The sequence below is a fragment of the Equus caballus genome, chromosome 8 (genome assembly GCF_041296265.1).
Source record: "Equus caballus isolate H_3958 breed thoroughbred chromosome 8, TB-T2T, whole genome shotgun sequence".
NCBI lineage: Eukaryota > Metazoa > Chordata > Mammalia > Perissodactyla > Equidae > Equus > Equus caballus.
Window position 1 is genome coordinate 18,326,026 of NC_091691.1, and position 23,634 is coordinate 18,349,659.

General features: G+C 50.6%; 1 protein-coding gene across 2 annotated transcripts in view; it reads left to right on the forward strand.

The window, feature by feature from the left end:
- The first annotated feature begins 205 nt into the window (after positions 1-205).
- Positions 206-23,634, forward strand: part of NOS1 (nitric oxide synthase 1) — a 175,263-nt gene continuing 151,834 nt past the window's right edge. The window contains exon 1 of one of the 2 annotated variants that reach the window (XM_070275423.1): positions 206-544. The gene's annotated coding sequence lies outside the window, so the exon portion shown is untranslated. The remainder of the gene's footprint in view (positions 545-23,634) is intronic. The other variant, XM_001914970.6, reaches the window with a different exon arrangement.

The window sequence follows — 23,634 nt, forward strand, 5'->3', positions numbered from 1 at the left end:
AGTGTTCAATAAAAGATGGTTTGGGGGCTCCTTTGCAACCTCAGTGGGTGGGCCTCCTCGGGATCTAGCAGGCCCAGCCCGGCCATTGCAGACCTAGTGCATGCACTCCTGGCTGCCCACAGCCATCTGGAGAGGGGGAAACCTGAGCCACCTTCTTCCTGGGCAGACGCTGTCGCTGTCGCTGCTGCCTCTGAAATGAAAGGTCAGAGCCTAGGGAATCAGGGCTGGGGTGAGCGTTGAAGGCGGCCAGCAGGAGAGGAGGGGAGGGGTGGCCGGGGGCAGCCTGGCCGCCCTTGTCTCTCCCGGGGAGGCCAGAACCGGCTGGGCCTGGGTGCAGCCCCCCTGCCCAGGCCTTGGCCTCCTAGCCCGGCAGAGCCGCCTCCCAGCCTGCCCCTGGGGAGGGGCCACCTGGTGTCAATTAAACCCCAGCCACTCGGCCGCACCACGCCAGGCAGCTGATTAGTGCTGCTGGCCTCTCCAGATGGGGAGCCCTGCCTGAGAGGGGGCGGTCACCACCACGCCAGGGGGAGGCTCGCCGGAGCCGGTGAGTACCCCAGGCAGGCGGGCTGGCGAGCCCTGCTTGGGCATCATGGGGAGGGGGCGCATCGTGTGGTTTGCTCTCCTGGGGCATTGTGGGGCCTCCCAGCATCCCTGACCCCTTTGCCTTGGCCTTAGCTGAAGGGTACCCAAGGGGACCAAATGCCAGCCCAGTGTCCTTCGCCTCAGGTTGCACAGCTGCAGCGGCCACCCCTAGACTGGCTGAAGGAGACCTGATGGCTGGATGAGGGACCAGCCGGCACAGATCGAGGCTTTAGGGTCCCAATTCTCCTTGTCACCCCCCAGGGCAGCCAGTTCTTTGTGCCGGCCTCCGTGGCCTTCTAAGGCTGTGTTCCTTCAAGCTGCCAGCCCTGGAGCTCATGCTGGGCGGTGGCCCTGTTACGTTGGCGGGCTTGAGACCCCAGCAGGACGCAGGCACGGGGAAGCTGTTGGAGTTCACGGGGAGGCCTCTGGCTTCAGAATGCCACATGTCCTGGAGCACGGCCAGGGGCCAAGTAGGGCCCTGGCCCAGGATCCACAGATGCTTCCGAGGACACTGGTCCAGCCTGCAGACTGGGCAGCTCTGCAGGGTCTGAGCCGCCTCCTGGTTCCCGTGGAGAGTAAATCCCAGCAGGGGAAATGAGGGGGCAGCTGCTGCCCAGGTGCAGACTGGGAGGTCACAGAGAGGGACAGCTCCAGGACCCCCAAGCAGGGAGGTGCCACATGACTTGTCCCTGGGCCTGCAATGTCAACGCTAAGCCTCAGCTCCTGGCTAACAGGGGTCCTGTTATCCGTGAAAGGGGGGCCATGTGACAGATGGTGTTATCTCTTGGTGGTGCCACCAGGTGGTCTGTGGCCACTGCCCGCTTAGGGCGAAGGTAAGATGTGTTTGGGGCAGGATGGGGGCCTAGAGAGATGGAGCCATGCTGAGTGTGTGTACACACGCTTGTGCCATCTGGGGTGCATTTGGAGGCTGAGCAGGACCCCCTTTGTGAACCACCAGAGCCTGCTCTGGACAGCACCTCCAACGCGTGGCCTGGGGAGGAAGGCTGGGTCATGGGCAGAGAGCCCTGTGCCCAGCAGGGCACAGCCACATGTCCCCATCGGTGTGCATGTGCATGGTTGTATTGATGCCAACGCCGTGCAGATGATGGCTCCTTGGCTCTGTCGCTGGGTCACTGCGGTCCACTCCTTCCAGCTCAGTCCATCTCGGGGGGTGAATGTTCCCCGACGGCAGCGCCCATGAGCTCCCTGCTGAGCCAGCCAAACCGTCTCTCAGTTGTGCACCTCAAGGAGCTTAACTTGCTCTGCTTCCCAGACCCCGTTTCCACCTGGCTGAGGCCACGCAGGGCGGGTGGCGGGACCTGAGGGCCCCGTCTCTGGAAGCCGTGTCTGTGAGTCTGGGCCGAGTGGGGAAGCGGGGAGGGCAACCGCAGCTGACGCTCAGCTGCTTTCTGGGAAATACTGGATCTAGTTCATTCGCTCCATAAATTCTCATCACAGGCCTCTTCCAGGCTAGGACTTCAGGTCAGAACTGAAACTGTGATAGCGAACCTAGAATTCCACCATTCACTCAAAAATATTTATGGAGAGACACCTATACCAGGTGCTGAAATTTCATGGTAGATCTCAAATTCATCCATTCCTTTGTGCCTTTGTTCGCCCCATGATATTTCTCGAGCGTCCACGGTGCACCCGGTTCTGCGGCAGATACAGGAGCGAATCTGGAAAATTAGAACCCATTGTCTCTGCCAGCTCTCCTTACCGTCTCTCCACAATGAGCCTGGGTCTGGACGAAAGGCAGATGCTTAAGAAGCAGGAGGACATTGGGCTTCCTTCTCTGATCCCTTCACAGCAAAGGATGAGGGCCCTATTTAGCCATGCGGCTGCCACTTAGAATGTCCCCAGTGTCCACCTAGAATTGGTGGCTTCTTCTAGACCCCAGTGATCACGACCCTGATGTACCCTCTTAGGTCCCTGGGAAAGGTCCACACCGGACAAGATGAGCCCCACACACACCCGTGCTTTAACTTCCTTTTCCAAAGGAAAGTATGATAATTTTGACGATTAATTAATTACCAAGTATGCCCAAGGCACTTGCTCAGGTAATTAATAAATACTAGAAGTTACCATTTAGGGCCGGCTGCATGGGCCAGTGGTTAAGTTCATGCACTCTGCTTCAGCAGCCTGAGGTTCGCCGCTTAGGATCCTGGGCTCAGACCTATGCACTGCTCATTAGGCCGTGCTGTGGCAGCATCCCACACAGAGGCACTAGAATGACCTACAGCTGGGATATATAACTATGTGCTGGGGCTTTGCGGAGAGAAAAAAAAAGGAGGAAGATTGGCAACAGATGTTAGTGCCAGGCCAATCTTCCTAAAAACAACCCCCCCCCCCCAAAAAATAGTTAAAAATTTTAAAAATACCATTTATTCTTTGCCATGAGTCAGGCACTGTGCTTAGCCCCTGACATGATTCACCATGTTGAATTCTTGCCCAACTCTCAGAGGGTAACTCTATTGCTTTCCCATTTCACAGCTATAGAAACGGAGGCTGGAAGGGGCTTAACCACTTGCCCAAGGCCTTTCTGACTCCAAAGCCCGTGCTTTTAGCCTCTAGGCGGGAGCCTTCAAGGAGTTCCGGTCTAGATGAGGACATAAACAGGACATCTACAAAGAAAATTTAGACGAGGCAGCATGAGGGAGGATGTGCCCTGTGTCGAGGTTGGGGGGGAGCAGATAGAAAGTGAAGCTAGCAGAGGGCTGCTTAGTCTTTGCAGCCAGAGAGCACTTTGGTTCAAACAGAATCTCCTGAAAATAGACTGAAGCAGAGCTGTTCTAGGTGAAACTAGGGTGTGGGTCCTGCCCAGCCCAGTCCAGGCTCCCTCTGATCCCCTGCCCTCGGGGGGGCCCCTGAGGTCCCTCAGTGAACACCTGAGGCATGTGGGCAGCTGGCAAAGCACTTTGGTAGAATGTCAAAGGCAGCCAGGATGACCATGGCGGGTGAGGATACCTGGCAGGTGAGGATGCCTGGCAGGTGATGGCTGAGGTGGCCTTGAAGGTTTGGAGGAAACCTGGATAGGAACTGAGAAGGGCAGACATCTGGGCAGAGGGAAGGTGAGGCATTCATTCATTTAACAAACATTCGCCAAGCTCCTACTATGTGCCAGGCCTTGGTCTAGACACTTGGGACAGAGAGGTGACTACGGAAGACCAAGCTCCTCCCCTTGGCCAAGGACTGATTCTCAGCCCCACCTGACACGGAGGCCCGTGTGACTAGAACAGAGGCTTGGTGTGGAGGGCAGGAGAAGTGGCTCAGTCATTCAGGAATGCACGTGAAGCTCTGACTGTCCGCTTGGCCTTGGTGCTGTGGTCGCAATGATTCAGGGGTCAGATTCCCTAGGAGCAGAGTCTGAGATGCGACTCTGTGCATGGGGTGTCCGGAGGGAGTGCCTTCTAGAAAAGGGCAAGTGAGGGAAGCAGGAGAGGGCAGCAGGAGGAAGGCTCGGGTCTCAGCTGGACCTGCCTCAGCTCCATCCCGCGGGGAGCTCTGGAGCTAAGCTGCCCCAGAGCGGACCCCTCCCGAGGCAAGGGGGTGGGCCTTTGTATCCCCTGTCAGCCAGTCACTGGCTCAGGCTGTCCCCAGTAGGAAGGAGAGGTGTCGTAATTCCCTTGCAAACCCGCTCCCCTGCCTGAGGCAATTCTCTCGAAAAAAGACCAGTAGCTGGGAAACGGGTGCGCTGGCCCCCCGAGCCCGTTCCGGGCTCAGTGGGGTCCAGACAGAGGACAGATGAGGACCTATGGGGGGTGCGTTGCCTCAGTGGAGAAGCACAGAAGGCTGAGGGAGCCCAGAAGCGGGGAGCCAGACCCCGTGTGGGAGTCAGGGAGACTCGGCACTGAAGAGTTCGGAGCCTGAGTTCCAATCCAGCGGTTGACATCGGGCCATTTGCTGGGCTCCGAGAGCCTCTGTTAAGTAGGCTCTAAGATGCAGATGCTACTCGGGCCTCCCTTCTAGAAGGGCTGGTAGGATCTGTGTCAGAATCGAGTAGCCCAGTTCCTGGCACGTGGTCGCTACTGGGGCGACGCAGATGGCAACATTGGTGGATGGAGGCTCAGGCAGGTGATAGAGTGTCTGTGTTCCTGAGGAACCCGGGTCCTGTCCTGCAAACTCCAGAGGGACCGGGAGGCCCCGGAGGTGAGCCGGAAGTGGCTGCCAGGGCACGTCCTGAACATTCTCAGTACTTTGGCTCCTTCAGGAGGAGGCATACATGGGGTGTGTGTGCACTGGGCAGAGCTGGCACCCAGGGGCCCATGGCTTGGCTAAGAGCTGGAGGGGGCAGGGCGCTGGGACTGACCAAGAGGGGGCAGACCCCCCCCCCATCTTCTCTCCATGACTCCCTCCCAAAGCCCAGAGCCCTGGCCTGAGCAGGTCATCACCCTCCCTAGGTCTCACACCCTTATTCATTCATTCATTCATTCATTCAAATATTTCTTGAACACCAGCTACGTGCTAGGTTCTAAGGATGCGTTCATGAAAAAGACAGAAAGGACCCCTGTGCCTGTGGAGTTCAGAGTTCATGGTGGGGCCATCAAATGCCAAGGACAGGGTACAGAAAGAGGGACACCACTGAGGGGTCAGGAAGAGGAAAGCATTGAGCAGTTTCTGGGCATCGCAGGAGAGGCCTAGTGGCAGGGCTGTGAGGACACGGGCTTGGCAGGGAGGGGAGAGAGCACACACTCTGCTTTCAATTGGAAGAGGGGAGGGGATGTGGAGCTCCGCGAGTGACTGGCTGATTTGAAGAACATTGTGTGTGAAGACGTGTGTGCAGGGCTGTGTATGGAGGATTGTCACGGGGGCGGGTGTGCAGGTGTGTATAAGGGGGATGCCGGGGGGACGTGTGTGAGGATGGGGTGGCATATATGAATGAGAGGGTTGTGAGAGTCTGTGTGTGTATGAATGATTGTGGGGAGTTTTGTGCAAGAATGTATGTGTGTGGGGCTGGCCCCGTGGCCGAGTGGTTAAGTTTGCACGCTCCGCTGCAGGCGGCCCAGTGTTTCGTTGGTTCGAATCCTGGGCACGGACATGGCACTGCTCATCAAACCACGCTGAGGCAGCGTCCCACATGCCACAACTAGAAGAACCCACAACGAAGAATACACAACTATGTACCAGGGGGCTTTGGGGAGAAAAAGGAAAAAATAAAATCTTTGGAAAAAAAAAAAAAAAGAATGTATGTGTGTGAGGATGTGTGTGTGAGGGCTTGTATGCTTGCAAAGCTGTGTTTGAAGGCATGTGTGTGAGAAAGAGTGTTGTGTGTATATAAGCATGTATGTGTGTGAGGGAACACCTGTGGGGGGGTGTACGAGGAGTTGGGTGTGTGAGGGTGTGTAAGAATGAGCTTGCATGTGTGTGGTATATATATGGCATGTGTGAGGGTGTGTGAGAATGAGTGTGTGAGAGGGTGTGTGAGGGAAGTGTGTGTATATCTAACCATGTGGGAGAATGCACCTGTACCTGTGAACATGTGTGTATGTGTCTGTACCTGTGAGTGTGTATGTGTGTCGAAGTCTGTACCTGTGAACATGTGTGTGAGTGACTGTACCTGTGAGTGTGTGTGTGTCAATGTATTTTCATCAAATTCCAGATTCTTCGAGCTAGAGTCTTGAAGCTCGTTCAGTCCACCCTTCCCCCCCTCCACCTCACATGTGCACAGCACCCTACAGCTTGCACTCTCCCGTTCCTTATTCCCTGGGGCCCTCACAGCAGCCCTGTGAAGATGGCTTCATCCCATTTGACAGATGTGGAAACTGAGGCCCACGGGCCCAGAGGGAGATGGTGGCCATGTCTCTGAGTCACAGGATCTGGTCTTTGGCCAGAGGTCGGCTCTGACTATTCGTTTCTGTCTCTCTTCTAACTCAATGCTTACCCAGGTAAGAAGATGCCCGTTCGAAGCTCACATCCATCCATTATATTATTTCTTTCTCCTTTGACTTTATTACTTTCTTTTTTTATCCTATTTCTCCCCTGGGTTCCACTTTCCTTCCACTTCATTAGAAATAAACGAGACTGGAACGTTAACACATCCCTCACCCCTCCCTGTCAAATGCATTTTAAAAATCACTTTTCAATCAAGAGGAAAATTTTTATAAAAAATGTTTAAATCAAAGTGAAGCTCATTATGCAAGAAAATCCAGTTAGGAAAAAAATTGGTTTGCAACGCTTACCATGATCCCCTCAGAACAATGCATCATAAGGAGACATTTAACACTCACAAAGAAAAACAAACGATCTCAAACAAAGACCAAATGTTTTCACAGAGTCGAACCCCAAAGCAGAGAAAACAAATTCAATCTTAAGGAAGCTGGCAGTGCTGTTGGCCAGCAATCCTCACAGATTCAGGAAACAAAATTGGCATTCTTCCGCCCACTTGATCCTGCTTGCTGAGCTGATGACCCCAAATGATCTTCCTGTTCACATGGGCACCACAACACCTACAGCTGGCCCTCCAGGTCCCTGCATGAATATATGGGAAGTGGTGACCCTATTACATTCTGACCTGCCAAGCAAAAATCTCCCAGGCACTGACTCATTTCTGACGAGGAGGTTAAGTGTGGATTGTCTTGACTCTGAGGAACTCCTGTGGCCATTAAAACCCTTGGACTTTAGAGCATCTGAAAGATTTAGCCCAATCCTTCCCCCACTTCTTACCCCATCCAACCACACACATGCACACACACACGAATGAATCATCCACCCACTCACCTATCTATCCATCCATTCATCCATCTATCTATCCACTCATCCATCCAACTGTCCACCCATCCATCCATTCATCCATCTGTCCTGTCATTAATCTGTCCATCCATCATCCACCTAGTTCTTCATCTATCCATGCATCCAACTGTCTCTCCATTTACCCACCCATCCATCCATCTGTTTATCCATTCATTCATTTATCCATTTATCCATTTATCAGTTCATCTGTCCATTCATCTATCTGTCTGGCCATCTGTGATTGGGGTCCCAAAGACCATCCCAAGGTTTGATGATACTCTAGGATTCAGGATATAGTCGCATTCACAGACTTATTACAGTGCAAGGATACAAAGCAGAATCCACAAAGGGACAAGGTGCCTGGGATAAAGTCCAGAGGAAGCCAGGAGCAAGCTTCCGAGAGTTCCCTCTGAGTGGAGTCACAGGGGACACACTCAATTCCTCAAGCAGCAAGTTGGGGCAACATGTGTGGAATTGTTTCTACTAGGGAGGCTCATTAGAGACTCAGTGCCCAACGTTTTTATCGGTGGATGGTCATGTAGGTACTCTCTGCCTAACACATACCAAAATTCCAGATTCCTGGAGGAAAAACAGGTGTTCAACATAAATCGTATTGTACAAAGTTTAGGCACATGGAGCTACTTATTAGTTCTAGGAATGGTGGAAACTCTCCCAAAACCCAAGTTCCTAGATGCCAGCCAAGGGCCAACCTGGCAAGCAAGCCTTTCTAAGGACAGCCGTCTCGGGCCTGCCGTGTGAACTCTTTCTTTCACACCGTCAAACTCTCTATCTGTTAATCCACCTGTCCATCCTTTCATCCATCCATTCATTTATCCATCACCCATTTATGCATCCATCCACCCAGTGTTCTGTCCATTCATCTGTCTACCTGCCTGCCCACCCATCCATCCATCCATCCATCTACCCTTTAATCATCCAACGTGCATTGAACATTGACTCTCTTCCTGCCTTACTGGGCTGTGAGACTGCAGAAATGGATGAGACATCCCTCACCTACCGCCATCAAGTTGCTCACATTCTCGGTGCCTCTAAAGAGCATCTCATTCCTTCTCCTCCTCTACTGGGGAGCTGAGGGGTGTGGCATAGAAGGGCTCTCCTGGGGCACATATCTCTAGAAAGAACTGAGGGTCAATGCTGAGCTACAGGCCCCTGTGAGCCCAGTGTGGTCTGAGCTGAGCACAGAGCAGCCTTGGGCATCCCTTGCTCTGGGCAGTCACAGCTGTGTCCGCCACACGGGTTCTCCCTGCTCTTCTGATGGGGCTGTGATAGGACCCTTCCAGCATCCCAGTTGGGACCTCAGCTGCCAGCAAGGCAGCCGCAGGAAGTCTATGTGAGATGAACCCAGTTGAGAGAGTGACCTTGGAGAAAGTCTCTTGGGGACTGTGCCTGAGTTAGCTCTGGGGAGGGGACAGAGACTCTCTCTCTCTCTCTCTGCCTCTCTCTGTCCCTGTCTCTCCCTCCCTCACTGGCTCTCTGAGCATCTCCCCAACTCTGCCTAGTCATGGTCACTCTAGCAATAATAATGGCAGCCCTTCATGCTGCTGTCACTTACACCTTCCACATCCATGACGATTGGTCCTCCCACCTGCTCCATGACATGGGCCAGGCTGGAATGATCCTTAGTCCTATTGAACGTACAGGAACCAGAGGCTCATACAGGGTAAGTAGCTTGTCCCAGGTCACACAGCGCTAGGCTATACCCCGCAAATTGAGTGTTTTCCAGTCCAGAATGTTCTTTCCCATGGCATCACAGAGTCTCCCTCATCTCCTTAGCAGGTGTTTATCTGCTCTGGCTGACACCTTTACTTTAATTTCCCTTCTATTCTCTTGACCAGGTTGTAAGATATAGAGACAGGAGCATGAGGAGAGGGTGTTACCATTGGCCATCTCTCCCCTCCGCCCTGTGAGAGAGCAATAACACTAGCCTTCACCTTGGTTCCCATTTATCAGGCACTGGGCAGTGCTTTAGGTGCTGATTTGAGGAAGAGGCACACCCCACCCTTACCTACGATTGCTGGAAACTGACCCAGACTAGAAGAATATTGAGCTGACCTGTTTGTCTGCAGTGGAGGGCCCGGCCCAGGCAGGATATAGGGGCCAGGCTAAGCATTTCGAACACGAATTCCAAATGGGCAAGAATTTTCGAGCAGTGGGGGTGGCCTGCAAAACAGCACAGGGCTCAGTGTCTTTCGGACATGGACTACTTTTAAAGTGCACATATTCCTAAACACTCGCTCTCAATGTTGCCATGAAATATTTTTGTTACGATGCTGCTGAAGTGTGTACCAGCAAAAGGCAGGAATGAGTTCTTCATGCTTATATTCCTATAAAAGCAAAACAGATCCACAAACTGAATACAATCACAATTGCAAAACAGATAAAATTCGAATTCAAAACCTGTACGCGATGGCAGGAGCGATGTTTTGCTCTCAGCGCGCATGTACAACAGGCTGCCTGAGGGCTCTGTGGATTTCCACTGGCCTCTGTGCAGTGGGCCCTGGGGTGGCTTGATTTCCCCCACTTCCCCCTCCTTGCACTGCTGCAAATCCTCTCTCCATACAATGTGGCCTTCCAGCCTTCGGCCTTCACCAGGCACGATGAGGATCATTTCTGTATTTCATCCACAGCTTTTCTCATTATTGCACTATAATTAAAGCAGGACAGCTCAGCCCAGTTGCCGTCACAACAGAACAGTCACTAGAATCCTGTGGCACTTCTTAGTGGTAAGAAGCTATCAGTGAATCCAGGAAAGGCTGATGGGAATGCCTTGCAAATAAAAATACAATTATAGCTCTTAAAACATGCTCATAGTGTTTTTTGAACCCCCAGGGGACCCCAGTTTCCGAAATTCAAGTTCAAGTGTGTCTTGCGGTCTTGGGGAGAATGCATTAAAGTTGGGGAGCCCAACTGGGAAGTTATGGTGACATTAAGGTTTGATGCCAGGAGGGCTCCAATGGCTGAAATGGGAAGGAAGATCTCAGCGATGTGCGTAGGAAGATTGGGCAGGATTTGAGCCCTGATGGTGACGCCCAGAGAACGGGCACAGGGTTCCTTCAGCTTCCCAAGCCCTGGAGTGACAGGAGGGGTGAGGAAGTAATCAGCAGGCAGCTGGGCAAGGAAAAAGCTTCAGCTGGTTTTCCCCAAGACCCCTGGGATCCTAGGCTTGGCTTCACTTGATTTGTCTGATCCTTGGTGTCTTTATCAGTTACATGAAAATAAGACATCCCGCCACACTTGGTAGTGTAGACGACTGAGTAAGAGCACAAGCTGAGGAGTCCATCAGATCATAGTCTGAATTCCAGCTCTACAGCTTACCGGCCGTGGGTCCTCAGCTGTAGTCCCTGAACATGGCTGGGCTGTGTTTCCTGGGCTGTAAGAGGGAAACTATATTAGTACCTGCCTACAGTTATTGTCAAAGTTGAACGCAATAATGGTCACAAAGGGCTTGGGGCAACATCTAGAACCTTGTGAGCTCAGTAAATTACACCGGCTGCTCGTGTTGTCACTGTGACTCTACCTTTGTACCATCAGCAGCATCCCTTCATCAGCATCTCTAGCTACCTCTCCGTCAATCCAAGTCCTAGATGCCATCCACACATGGGTCCTGCTCTCTGCCTGTGAAGACTTTATCAAATGCCTTAACCTGCCAGCTGTTCTCCTGTCTCTAAAGCAAGTTCTCAACCTGCCTCCTGCCATTCCAAGTGGTCTGGCGAAGCCTACAGACCCCATCTCAGAAGAAGGTTTTTCAATGCATAAAAAATCTCACACAAGGTTGCAAAGGAACCTATTATACTGATATGTAGTTACCAAAATATCTTTGAAAGAAACAAATGTGATATGGGAGTATGTGCTTCTTTATTAACGCATTAACTAACAAGACTAACGATGAGTCTAGCAAATGCTATAATTTTGAAGTAGTGGTGAGCATAAATATTTTGAGATATTTGCAACAATTGTAAGGTGATTTGAAAATACCTATGATTTCTATCGGTGATGAAGCCACAGGGCTGATAATACCAATGTGGCTTTTTGTCTATTTTCAAATGAAAGCAAAAGCTAAATTTCAGAGAGAGGTTAGTGAAACAAAGATGTAATTATTTTTCCCGTCCAAGTTCACAGTCCGTCTGAGTTGTATCCAATGTTGGGAACTGCCCGTGCCGTGCATTTGGCTTTCGCCACTGATTCTGTTAAGCTAAGATTTAGCTCTATTTCAGTGTTTGAAATCTTTTATCTAAGAACACACACATGGTTAAAAAATAATCAAATGAGAGAGAAAGCCTTACAGTGGGGAGCAGTTTCCCACTCCACCTCTTCCTACACTTAGCCCACTTCCCTGGGGCTACTGTTCCTCTGTTTTCTAGCTGTTTCCTCTGTGCTTATCTCCAGATCTCTAAAAGCCATTCTTATATTTGATATTTATTGATTTATAGACCTTAGACCTTATCTATTGACATTTCCTGCCCTGTCCTTTCAATATAAGTCTACCACTATTTTTAGTTTCCCATTGGTTACCTTGGCAACTTGAAGAAATGCCTTTACTCTTTTATTTCTTCTTCCATCAACTACAGGCGGTACATTTGGACTCCACACTGTGTCAGATGAGATGTTGGTGTTCCAGCTCCTTTTCCTCCCCTCCCTTTCCCTGCCTGGTCAATATCAATAGCTCACTCTTTTTATGTTAGGCCTTGTATACCTCATATCATTATAAGCTTCTGGAAAGCGGGGACCTGGTTTAGTTTCTCTTGTACCCAGCGCAGTGTTTGGCACATAGTGGGTGGCAGTAAGTCTGTGTCCTGTGCTCTGGCCCTTGGTTATGGATGTACCCCCTGAAGTGGCTGCCTATCTGGGCAACAAGCCCCCAACCACTATGACCAGGGGACGGCATAGGACTCTTGCAGTGCAAGCTAATCCCTATTGACTGGCCAGAAGACATCATTGCCCATGATTATGGACTATAGGAATTCAATCCTGGTCTTGGGTCTGAATTTCCCATTAGAGCTTCAAGGAAGCTTCTTCAGGGAGAATATTAATGAGTGTATGAATCATTGGCTCTCCCCCCACCCTCCACCAGTATCACTAGATTTTCAGCCAGGCGTAAAATGATTCTGAGAAAGGAGACAGCAAGACCAAACTTCCGAAGGAAGAAGGCTTTTTAGTATTGTTCTTGAGTTTGATGACTTGCCTCCTACGTGCTGTTCCTAGTTCAAAAAGGGAATCCATTTCCTGCGAGGGAGATTTCCTGCAAGAGACAACTTTCTGAAGCCTGCTCTCTTCACTCAAACCTCTTTAACATCCATCCAAGTCCCCCGGAGTCCCTTGGTGGGGGGGACAAAACTCAAACTCAGCCTAAGGCTCTGGGCTCCAACCAACTCTCATTCCTTCCACCTTCACTTCCCGTAATCCAGCCAGACAGAACCACTCACGATTCCCCAGTCAGCATACTTTCTCTTGCCCTTGCACATGCGGTTCCCTCTGCCTGGAAGGCCCTTCTCCCCACAGCATCCTCTGCTGGTCCTCCCTGCCTCAGCTTAGACCTCAGCTCTGCCTGAGAGTCTCGCCTGGCTCTCCTAGGTCTGTGTCCTCCCACAGCCTCTTGTACTCAGCCCTGTCGTAACCCATTTCATACTTAATTGACGTTGCCTATTTACTTGTGTGTCTCCCCCTCTAGAATATAAATTCCTTGAAGGTGGGATCCATATGTTATTCCATGTTAGATCCCAACAGTGCCTGGAAGCTAGAAAGTGTTCGATAAAGATGTTCAACATGGGTGTGTGGGTGGATAGATATACAATAGGTGTATGAATGGATGGCTGGTTAGATGGATGGACAGATGAATAGATGGACGGATAGATGGATGTTTGCATGGATATTTGGTTGGTTGGATGGATGGATGGATAAAGAACTGAAAGGATGGGATGGATACATAGATGGGTGAGAAGATTAGTGGTTGGAAGGATAGAAGAAAGCTGAACTTTTGGTCCCTGATTAAGGTGTAAATAATAAGAAATGCCACAAGAAACAAGATTTGTATTTCTTTCATCCTAAAACTCCATCTTTGATGGAGACATCAAAACATGTGCCATAGAATGACTTGATTGGCCCTGTTGCATGTAGCCCTGAAGCTAATTTCATGCCCCAACTTCCCCCAGGCCTCCCAGTAACCCATGGGGGGGATATTTCACTCAAAAATATCTCTGAAACTTCCTGGAACTTGTACCTTTATGGAGTGCTTTTGGGGCTCTGAATTTTAGATGTTTATTATCAATGGTGTACGCAGGACTTTCTTTGCATGTATTGTCCAGCAACAAACGTTTCTTAAGGATATATTACACCCGAGCAAGTATGGTAGGTACCATGGATGTGGAGCGGAACAGTTGCTGCCTTCCTGGAGCTTAAAATTTGGGCAAAGTGGTGGATGTAAATGTGCCCTCAGCTAAAGATAACACAATGCCAATAGCAGTCAACATCACTGCCTTTGAGTTCTTACTAACAGGAGACTAGGACACAGAGCGGGAAAGAAGAGAGGTTGTCCTGAGAGGAGAAAGTACAAGAAAAACATAATAGCCCATGGTGGGAGGTAGGTCCTATGAGCTTCATGGTATAAATGGACAAGGTGAGGCTCAGAGAGGATAGCTGAGTAGTTCAAGGGCACACGGCTGATAAGAGGCACAACCAGAATTCTTCCCACCTCCTTGATCTAGGCTTTCAACAACGACGTGGCCTCTGGCGTAGCATGCAGCAGACTGCGAGAGAGGGACCAAGAGCGGTTTAAGCCAGCTACCAGGGGAACACAGTGGAGAGAGGGATGAACCCTTCCTGGAGGACAGGTGGAGACCTTACCTAGCGAAGTGGGTTCTCCATGGATGTGAGGGTCATTGTGCACAGAAATGGAGAGGGGTCGTCCCGTGGTTTCTGATGCCTCAGTGCCTGGCGAGCTCTGCGGTGTGGACCTTGAGCTGAGACTGACCAAGGGCAGGGAGAGCATTTTCCAGGCAGGTCCCATCACTCGGTTTCCCAGAGGCAGCACAGTGCCCAGGATGGGACCCAGCTTGGGATGAGATAGGCCTGAGCTGGCATCCCGGGTCTGTGCTTGCCCTGGGACAGGCACGTGACTACCTAGTGTCTGCCTCCCAGTTTGAGCTCTCTGAGCCTCCGTTTTCTCATCCAGAAAATGAGAGTCACGATGCCTACATGGCCCGATTGTTAGTATAGGGACAGTGTATGTCAGCCTGGCACATACGGCTCAGTAAATGGGGGGGGGCGTCCCTTCTTCTGGCTCTCGGGCACAAGCGACCTGCTCAGACCATTCTCAGAGGCAATCCCTGTGTAGTAGACATGGAACCCCTTAGGGAATCTGACAACAGTTGGAACCTCTCTCTGAAGGAAGATGCGCATACACCCTGAATTGCGTGTGCCAGCTCAGGAGGTCTGCACACCACTGGGGTCTTAGGAGGATGGCGTAAGTCCTGCATTTGCTCACATTAGCATTTAGTGATCTCAGCTTTTGGAAACCCAAGGGACCATAGATGATTCGGTTTGAACGTCTCTATGGACAAGCAAGAAAATGCACTAAACATCTGTGAATTGATAAAAGCGACCGCCACCGCCATTGTTGGGACATTCCCCATGTTCTGAGCATTGCGTGGAGCCTCTTAGATGCAGCGGCATTTTTTGAACAAACAGAGCAACCCCACCTAGAATCCCCCTTTTACAGATGAAGACAGTGAGGCTCAGAGAAGGGAGGTTACTCACCCAGGATCATTTAGAAAGTGGCAGAGCCAGGATTCGAACCTGGGTCTATTTAACTATAATAGTCATGTTCCTAAGGGGAAGGGATTAATGTGACTTGGGGCCAGTTGTCACTGACACCCAAAGAAAAATGTAGTAAGATGGTGTCTTTGCTGGACTAGAGTTCGCGGGCCTACAGCAGAAGCAGAGTAGACGCAGTGGGACCCCTCAGTAAGAGGTCGGAGGGGGACCTAAGGACCGTGACCGAGGCCTGCCCTGCTCCCAGCCCTGGGACTTGCTGTGTGGCTGTGCGATAAGCTAACCTGTTGGAGCCCATCCTCCTGGCCGGTGACGTGGGCTGCTCTCCTCACAGCAGCAGAGAACAGTGGGACGACACCCGCTAATGATACCACATGGGCCTCCTTTAATCGGATGGTCAGTCTCATTCCTAGAATTCTGAGACTGTCTAATAATAGGAGAAGCCAGTGGGCCATGCAGTCATTGGAAATTGGTTGCCCAATGACTTTGCCTCCTAGAAGGGATGCGGTAGTGGGTTTTTCTCCACCATGACTTTGATAGGCAGAGAAGCACCAGGCTGACAGCCTAATGGCGATGTCCTCCCACACACAGGGTGGCGAGATCCACTGAAGTGGGTGGCTTCAGTCCCTGGCCCTCCTGGGGTCTTGGCCGCTATCCACAGGGAGTTCGCCTGAACGACCAGCTCATGCCAATTAGAGCCCTTGCCAGGGGACACCTTGTCCCCTCTGTCGTCTCCACCCACGGACTGTGGGAGATGCAGCAGAGCAGAAAGGAGAGAGGAGGCAGCCTGGGAATGTTCCAAGTTCCACCGCTGCTTGGGCCCGGAAGTGCTGAGGGATACCACGCACATTCTTGACATCGCTGGGCACCCTTCCGAAATGCGAGGGGCAGTAGCAATCCACTTTGCAGTTGGGCTATGGGGTATTGACTGTGTTGAATGAGAGAGGTGTTAGCTGGGGCTGCCATAGCAAACTCCCACAAACTGGACAACTTAAATAAGAGAAGGTTATCGGCTCACAGTTCTGGAGGCTGGAAGCTCAAGATCAAGGTGCCGGCAGGATGGCTCCTTCTGCTGTGGCAGAGAATCTGTGACTTGCCTCTCTCTGAGCTCTGGTTGCCTCGGGTGTTCCTTGACTTGTAAGTGGCACTCTCCGCCGTAGCATCACCTTCCCTCTATGCGGGTCCATCTCTTCCTATGGCGTTCTTTCCATAAGGACACCCGTCCTGTTGAACCCCCCCACCCCCTCGACTTCAGTATGAGCTCCTCTTAACTAAGTACGTCTACAATCACCCTATTTCCAAATAAGGTCACCTTCTAAGGTCCTGGGGTCAGGACTTCAATATACGATTTGGAGGTTGGGGGAAGCGCAATTCAACCCGTAACAAGAAGGGACTTCATGGTGACATAGGAATGTGCAAGAATGGCTTGGAACCTGTCATCCCTTCTATAAGCAGTCAACAGATAAGTAGATAAGGGGAAGGATGACAAAAGAGAGGGGAGAGAGAATGTGCTCATGAATGTATGGAACCTGAGAGTAAAGGACACAAGGCCTGTCACCAGAGCTCGGCTACGGTTCTCCCTGCTTCTCCCTGCCCCCCTCCCCCCTTCCTCCTCCTCCTCCTCCCCCTCCCCCCTTTCCTCCTCCTCCTCCTCCTCCCCCTCTGTCTCCTCCCTTCTTCAGATAAATGAAGAGTGAGGTCCTTGGGCATTCTGAGGATGGTTCTTTTATAGGAAAGAGGACACTTCCACCAACTAGAAAACTGAGTGCCCAGGGATGGGTGGACAAGGGGAAGCGGTATCACCTGTCAGGAAAGATGTAAGAACGTTCAGAGTTCTGAAGGGCTGCCCTGTGGAAGAGGGTCCCTCCTCCCACACACCCTGAAGGCAGTTGGGGGAAGGCGTAACCCGGGGCTCAGCCCCCTGCCTCTCTCATCTCTGCAGAGAACTTTGGCAGAGTCCAGAGGACAAATGTTTGTGCCCTGGGCTCTCAGCCCCTCATGACCCACAAGCCCCAACACAGTTTGCGAGGAGCTTGGACCAAAGTTGCCCCCAAAGTGATGTCAGGGAGGGTGAGCTTGACTTCGCCGTGAAGCTTTCCTGTGCTGGAAAGAAGGCAACAGCTGGCATACCCCCAAAGGCAGGTGAAGCAGGGTTCTCAGGGGAAGGGGTGTCCCCAGGACTGTTTTTAAAGGGACTTGTGCCAGAAAGCTCTGAGGAGAGAACTCTCTGGGATTCAGGAGACACTGTGCCTAAGATGGGCCCTGGAGCTGCCGGCCAGCTTTCTGAGCCTGTGATGGGTGACAAACCTATCCCAGTGCCTGGTGCGTTGAAAGGATGGATTATTAGCTAACAAGGGGCATGAAAAAATAAAGAACCAGTAAAGACAGACAGGCAAGGGGCGCTTCCCTGGGGTCTTTACCTGCTAAAAGTAGCCAGCAGCCCCCAGCCAAGTGCCAAAAGATGAAGAAGCGTTTTGCCCAGGTCTGTGGGGAGCTCTGAGCAGCCGTCTCTCAGCTGGTCAGTCTCGCCGCATCCTGATCGCTGACCTTGGAGGTGTGCACACCTTCAATGCTCCCCGGGTGGGCGGAAATGCTGTGTCCCTGACGCCCCACCCCAGCCCCAAGCCCTGTTCCCAGCGCTGCCTTCTCAGCACGTGGCTGGACCCACAGGGGTCAATCTAGCTCTCCTGGTCCTGGACCAAGAGAAGTTCTGGGTGGGAAACCGAGTCATTGCAAGGCCACAGCCTCTGTACTGTGGAAGCCCGCAGTCCAGCCAGTGATATTAGATTTCACAGGAAACAGCTGGAGAGTGAGACAATGTAATCAGTACTGAGGATTCGGGAAGAGAGAGGAGAGGTTGACGTGAGCTGGACCCATTGTGGGGGCTCCTGGAGAAGGTGCCGGTTGATGTGGGCACCTCCAGCCATCCCCCTGCAGTAGTCAATCAACAGGGTTCAGTATCAAATTGGATGCTTTCAATTCTCTTTCCTATCCTCACCTCTTGCTGAGGGTTGAACAATGTCCCCCAAAAAGATACGGCCAAGTCGTAACCCCTGGTACCCATGACTATGAGCTCATTTGGAATAGGGTCTTTGTGGACGTGGTTAAGTTAAAGATTTCATGATGACGTCATCCTGGATTGTGTAGTCCTTGAATCCAATGACCAGTATCCTTATAAGAGAAAGGAGAGGGAGGTTGGGGACACAGCGAAGGAGGGGCGTGAAATGGAAGGGCGGGAAATACAAGCCGAGGACACCAAGGATGGCCAGCCAACACCAGAAGGATGAAGGATACTCAGGACGCCCCTGTATTATTGTTTTACAAATTCCTGTATTATCTATAGTTATCTCAAAATAAAGTTTTTAAAAAGAAAAAATAATAAAATAAAATAAATATGTTCTTAAAAAAAGAAGAAACTGAGGCAGAGGCAAGAAACGAACTCTCCTCTAGAAGCTTCCAAGGACGTGTGGCTCTGCTGATATCTTAATATGGGCCTTCTGGCTTCCAGGACTGTGAGAGAATAAATTGCGGCCGTTTTAGGCCACCAAGTTTGAGGTAATTTGTTACAGCAGCCCCAGGAAACCGGTACAGATGTGATGGACACAGACAACCCCGTAGGATTTGGCACAGAGTAAGTTCTCAGTAAATATGTGTTGGTTTTAGGGAGTTGCTTTTCGTTACACAGACTTTTAAACAAGCTTATCGGGGATCTTAAGGTCCGAATAATCGGCGTTGCTACCAGAACTTAAGGGCATAAGAGTGCGTTTGGAAAAAGAGGTTTTGTTGATACATTTGAAAAACACTGATCTAGTACCTTCCTTGCCTGGAGTGTGGTCACCTGGGAGTTGGTTAGAAACGCAGCATCTAATGATTATAGTCAACAATACTGTATCATAAACTTCAAAGTTGCTAAGAGACTAAGTCTTAATTGTTCCCACCGCAAAAGAGAAATGGAAATTATGTGACATGATAGAGATGTCAGCTGACTTACGGGTGGGAATCATGTTGCAATATATAAATGTATCAAATTCACACGCTGTACACCTTAAACTTACACAATGTTCTATGTCAATTGTATCTCAATAAAAATAAATAGGGAATGCAGATTCTCAGGCCCTGCCTCAGACTTGCTGATTCAGACTCTGCATTTCAGGAAGAGCCCCAGGTGACCCATGTGTTCATCAGAGTTTGAGAAGCCTTGATCTCAAGCACCTGTCTCCACTCATTTGGGTTTTTTTCTTTTTTTGAGGAAGATTGGCTCTGAGCTAACATCCATGCCCATCTTCCTTTACTTTATATGTGGGACACTGCCACAGCATGCCTTGATGATCCGTGCTAGGTCCACACCTGGGATCTGAGCCAGCGAATCCTGGGCCACCAAAGCAGAGCACGTGAACTTAACCACTGCACCACCAGGCCAGCCCCTGCCCCACTCCTGTTTTTAAGGAATTTTCTTAAACGGGGTTTCTGCCTCTCAACTGGAAGTCATCTACAGCTTCCTGAGCCTCTGATTCTTCATCTAGAACATGAGACCAAGACTGCTTATCTCACAGGGCTGTTTTGAAGATCGAATGAGACTGGTCTAGAACCTGACACTTGTCCCCTGCCTGGCCCTCTCCCTGTCCATCTTGTGGGCAAGAAGCTCTTTCCCCTGGCATCAGACAAGTAAAACACTGGCTTTTGCTCCCATTCCAGGGCTGATCCAGGGTGGCTCCAGAGTGAGGTCCTTCCACCAGGCACAGAAGAAATGACAGTGTCCATGGGGTAGGGTCCAGCCTCAAAGCCTGGACCACCTCAGCAGCCAGTAAAGCTTTGCTTCTCCTCTGCAGCTGCTATTGGCTGAGACAAGCTCTGTCCCTGGGCAGAGAGTCAGGCGATGTCGGCTGGGAGCTGCAGCCTGATGACAAGGGCCAGACCCTCCTTCAGTGAAAGACGCAGCAGCATTGGTGGGGCAGGGAGAGGCAGTAACAGGCTGGAGGCTGGGAGCTGGGAAAAGGAGGAGGGAGGAGGGGTTTGGTCCAGGGTCACTGGGACCCTGAGAGCAAAGGCTTAGAGTGGCATTCCTAGGAGTTGGGGGGGTGGAGGGGGTTGAACTGAGCCCCCCAGATTCACTCACCCAGTCTCTACCCACCTGGCCCCATGCTCAGGAGTTTAATTTTTTACCCAGTCATTCACCAAATGTTAATCGAACACCTACTATGTGCCAGGAGTCATGATGATAAATATCTCAGTCCAGCTTTCAGACAGCTCCAAACTACAGTGGGATATTACAATCTAGTGTGATTGGTGCTCTATCTGAGGTACAGGTGGCAACAGCAGGATGTGCAAAGTCCCTGGGGCGAGGAAGAGGGAGATGCAGCAGCAGAACTGCAGGCAGCCAGGCATGGCTGGGACATGGAGGCTGGAGGGGGTGGGTGAGGAGAGATGAGCCTGGAGACAAAGGCAGATCTGGGTCAAGGTGGGGCCTGTCAGACATCTTAAGGAGTTGGGGCAATGGGGCGCCAAGGAAAGGATTTGAGCAAGGGAAGAGGGGAGATCAATTCAGATTTATACTTTAGAAAGATCCCACTGGCTGGATGGGAGTGAAGAGCAGCCAAGGGACCAGTTAGGAGGCATCCACAGTAATGCCGATGAGAGACGGGGTGACTCAAGGCTTTCCAATAATGGCTAAGGAGTTGAGGGTGAAAATGCCACCTGTCTCACCTCTGAACTCTCAGACTTGACCTAGTCAGATGGCAGAGGTAGAATGTGTCACCAGCGGAGTCAGGCACACACCCCAGTTCAAATTCTGGCCATGGAGGAACTTGCTGTGTGGCCTTGGGAAACATGCTTAAGCTCTCTGAACCTTGGTCCTCCTGACCATAAAACAAGGCTAATCACCTACCTCGCAAGGAAAATAACAGCTTCTACTCACATAGCCATGTGGATTGAATGGGAAAACGCACATAAAGAGTGGTGCCAACAGAGAAGAACCCAGCGTGGAGTAGCTGCAGTTATTTCATTTATCGGTTGTTCAATTCTCCAGTGACCCAGCAGCTACTTTGTGCCGAGCTCTGGGAACCTGGCCAGCAAGATGCTCTCCCTACTCTGAGGATATTACAGGCTAGGTGGGGAGGCAGACATGTATGTAAAAGGAAGAGAGGAGGCCCCCAGGCCTGGTGCACCTCGCAGGCATGGGCGACGGCCAGAGGAATGTTCGGGGGAAGAGGAAAAGCTCTGGACAGAAACAGGGGATAGAACAGCCCCTGGGATCCCCAGCCCGCCTGCTGGCCGGGAGCACCAAGCAGAGGAACACGATCGGGCCTGGAAATCTCTGGTTGGCATGGGGAGACCACGGGCCGGTGTGTATGCACGCGCGCGCGCGTGTGTGTGTGTGTGTGTTGGGGTCGGCGAGGTTACCTAAATAGCCCAGATCACAAGGCTCGTGGTGCAGGTTTGTGACAGCCACAGGGTCACGGGATCCACGCAGGAGGTGCCACCTGAGATGAGAAGGCATCCGGGCCTCGCCTGGCCCTGGGCCGTCTGGGGAAAGGACAAGGGTGAAAATAACCCCAGATTGTCAGAAGCTGCATGCCGGGCCAGCCTTCAGGAGGGCCCCTGACGGGGTCTGTTAAACTGAACATGCTGCCCGCCGGTGACCCTGCCACGTCCACAGAAACTCCAGCCAGGGACACGTCGATTTAAAAGAGAGAGCTAGTCTATAAGAACTCACATGATGAGGTCTCAAACACATCCTCTGGAGAGAGAAAAGAAAGTTCTAGAACAAAGTGCAAAAGTTGATAATATTCATGTATATTTAAACATTTGTACATATACAAAATAACGCTATATACACTCTATCAATACATATGTTTATATGTATCAGTATAAAGCAAGGTTGAAAAGATACACACAAGACCCACAGCATTGAACACCTTCGGGGAGGACTAAGATCAGAGGGTATTTGATTCCTAAAACGGATCATTTGATTTTTAGGAATAATTCTGTAACAATAAGTATCATTTTCATGGTTTGTTCTCGGTTTTAAAACCAAAGTTTTTAAAGAATAAATTTCAATCTTAAAGATATATTCAAATTCAGCAAAATAGATCGTGAAGGAACTAAAAACTTGCACTGAACAAAAAACAAAAAAATATTATATCTAGCAATTTGCACTGTTTTACTCTTAAATTTTAAACACCGGTTAATTTTAAGTACCACTCCAAGTGGTAGCGAATAAAAAGGGAAGTCACTCAAGTACCACTTCTTTGTATTTATCGTGACTGTTTATTTTGAATCTACCGTTTAAACTTAGCAATCTGTATTATCCCAGAGGTTAGAGGCAAAACTGATCCCAAAACGACTGAATAATTCTCAACTGTGATGAACTTTTGAACTTTCAAAACAATCGCGTATAGCCGAGTCTGCCTGTGTCAGGGCCCGGTGTGCAAATGGGCATTCTCTGAATTAGCTTCCAGCAGAACACTATGTTCATTAAAGAAGAGGGAATAAAAATGGGCTAATTTGGAGCTTATTATTAAAACTTAGTAAGGCAGCCATGGTTTAGAATTTAGACAAACAAAATACTTTCTCAGGGAGAAGTATTTGATCACTGAATTTGGTTAGAACAGGTACTGCAAGGTGATAACAAAAAGCAGACGGGCTTTAGTTGGTTTTATTATCATTGGCAACTTTTCTACAGACAGCTCAGCTCATTATTGCCTGCCTTCAGGATGGGCCAGCCCCTCGGCCCCACCCCTGGTACCACATTGCTAGGAAAGCCTGGTAGGGACCAGGGTCGGGGCTAGGCATCAAAGGGACTTTAGGTTCACCTATAACATTCTAATTTGTTCCAGCACAGTGGCTAAGAGTATGGGCTCTGAAGTGAGACTCCTGGGCTCAAATCCCGGCTCCAAGTTTGTGTTACTGAGCAAGTGACTTTCTTTCTCCCAGTCTCCCTTTCCCGGTCTGTGATATGGAGCTAATAACGCCGTGTCAGAGGACTGAGAGCAGGACGTGAGCTAACTTGTATAAAATACGTAGAAACACCTCCTGGTACACAGTAGGCACTCAATAAATGTCAGCCATGTTTTTAGAAGGACAACCTACTCATATATTAATAACATAATTTTTAAAAGTATCTACCTAGGGGCTGGCCTGCTGGTGTAGTGGTTAAGTTCGTGTGCTCCACTTTGGTGGCCCGGGGTTCGCAGGTTTGGATCCTGGGTGCAAACCTAGCACCACTCATCAAACCACACTGACGTGTCAGCATAGGTTTGTCCATTGAACAAATGGACCCTCTGGGGCGGGACACTGATGGCAGGAGAGGCTGTGCGTGCTGGGGGGGGCAGGAGACATGTGGGAACCTGTACTTTCCGTTCAATTTTGCTGTGAACCTAAAACTGCTCTCAGGTATAAAATCTATTTTTTTAAAAAAGCGTATGTCTAGAAAAAAGGCTGGAACGCCAAAATGCTAACCAAGGTCAGTGCTGGGTGGTGGGAGTATGCAGGGTGTTATTTTATTCTTTGTACTTTTTAAAAAATCCTGACCCAGCA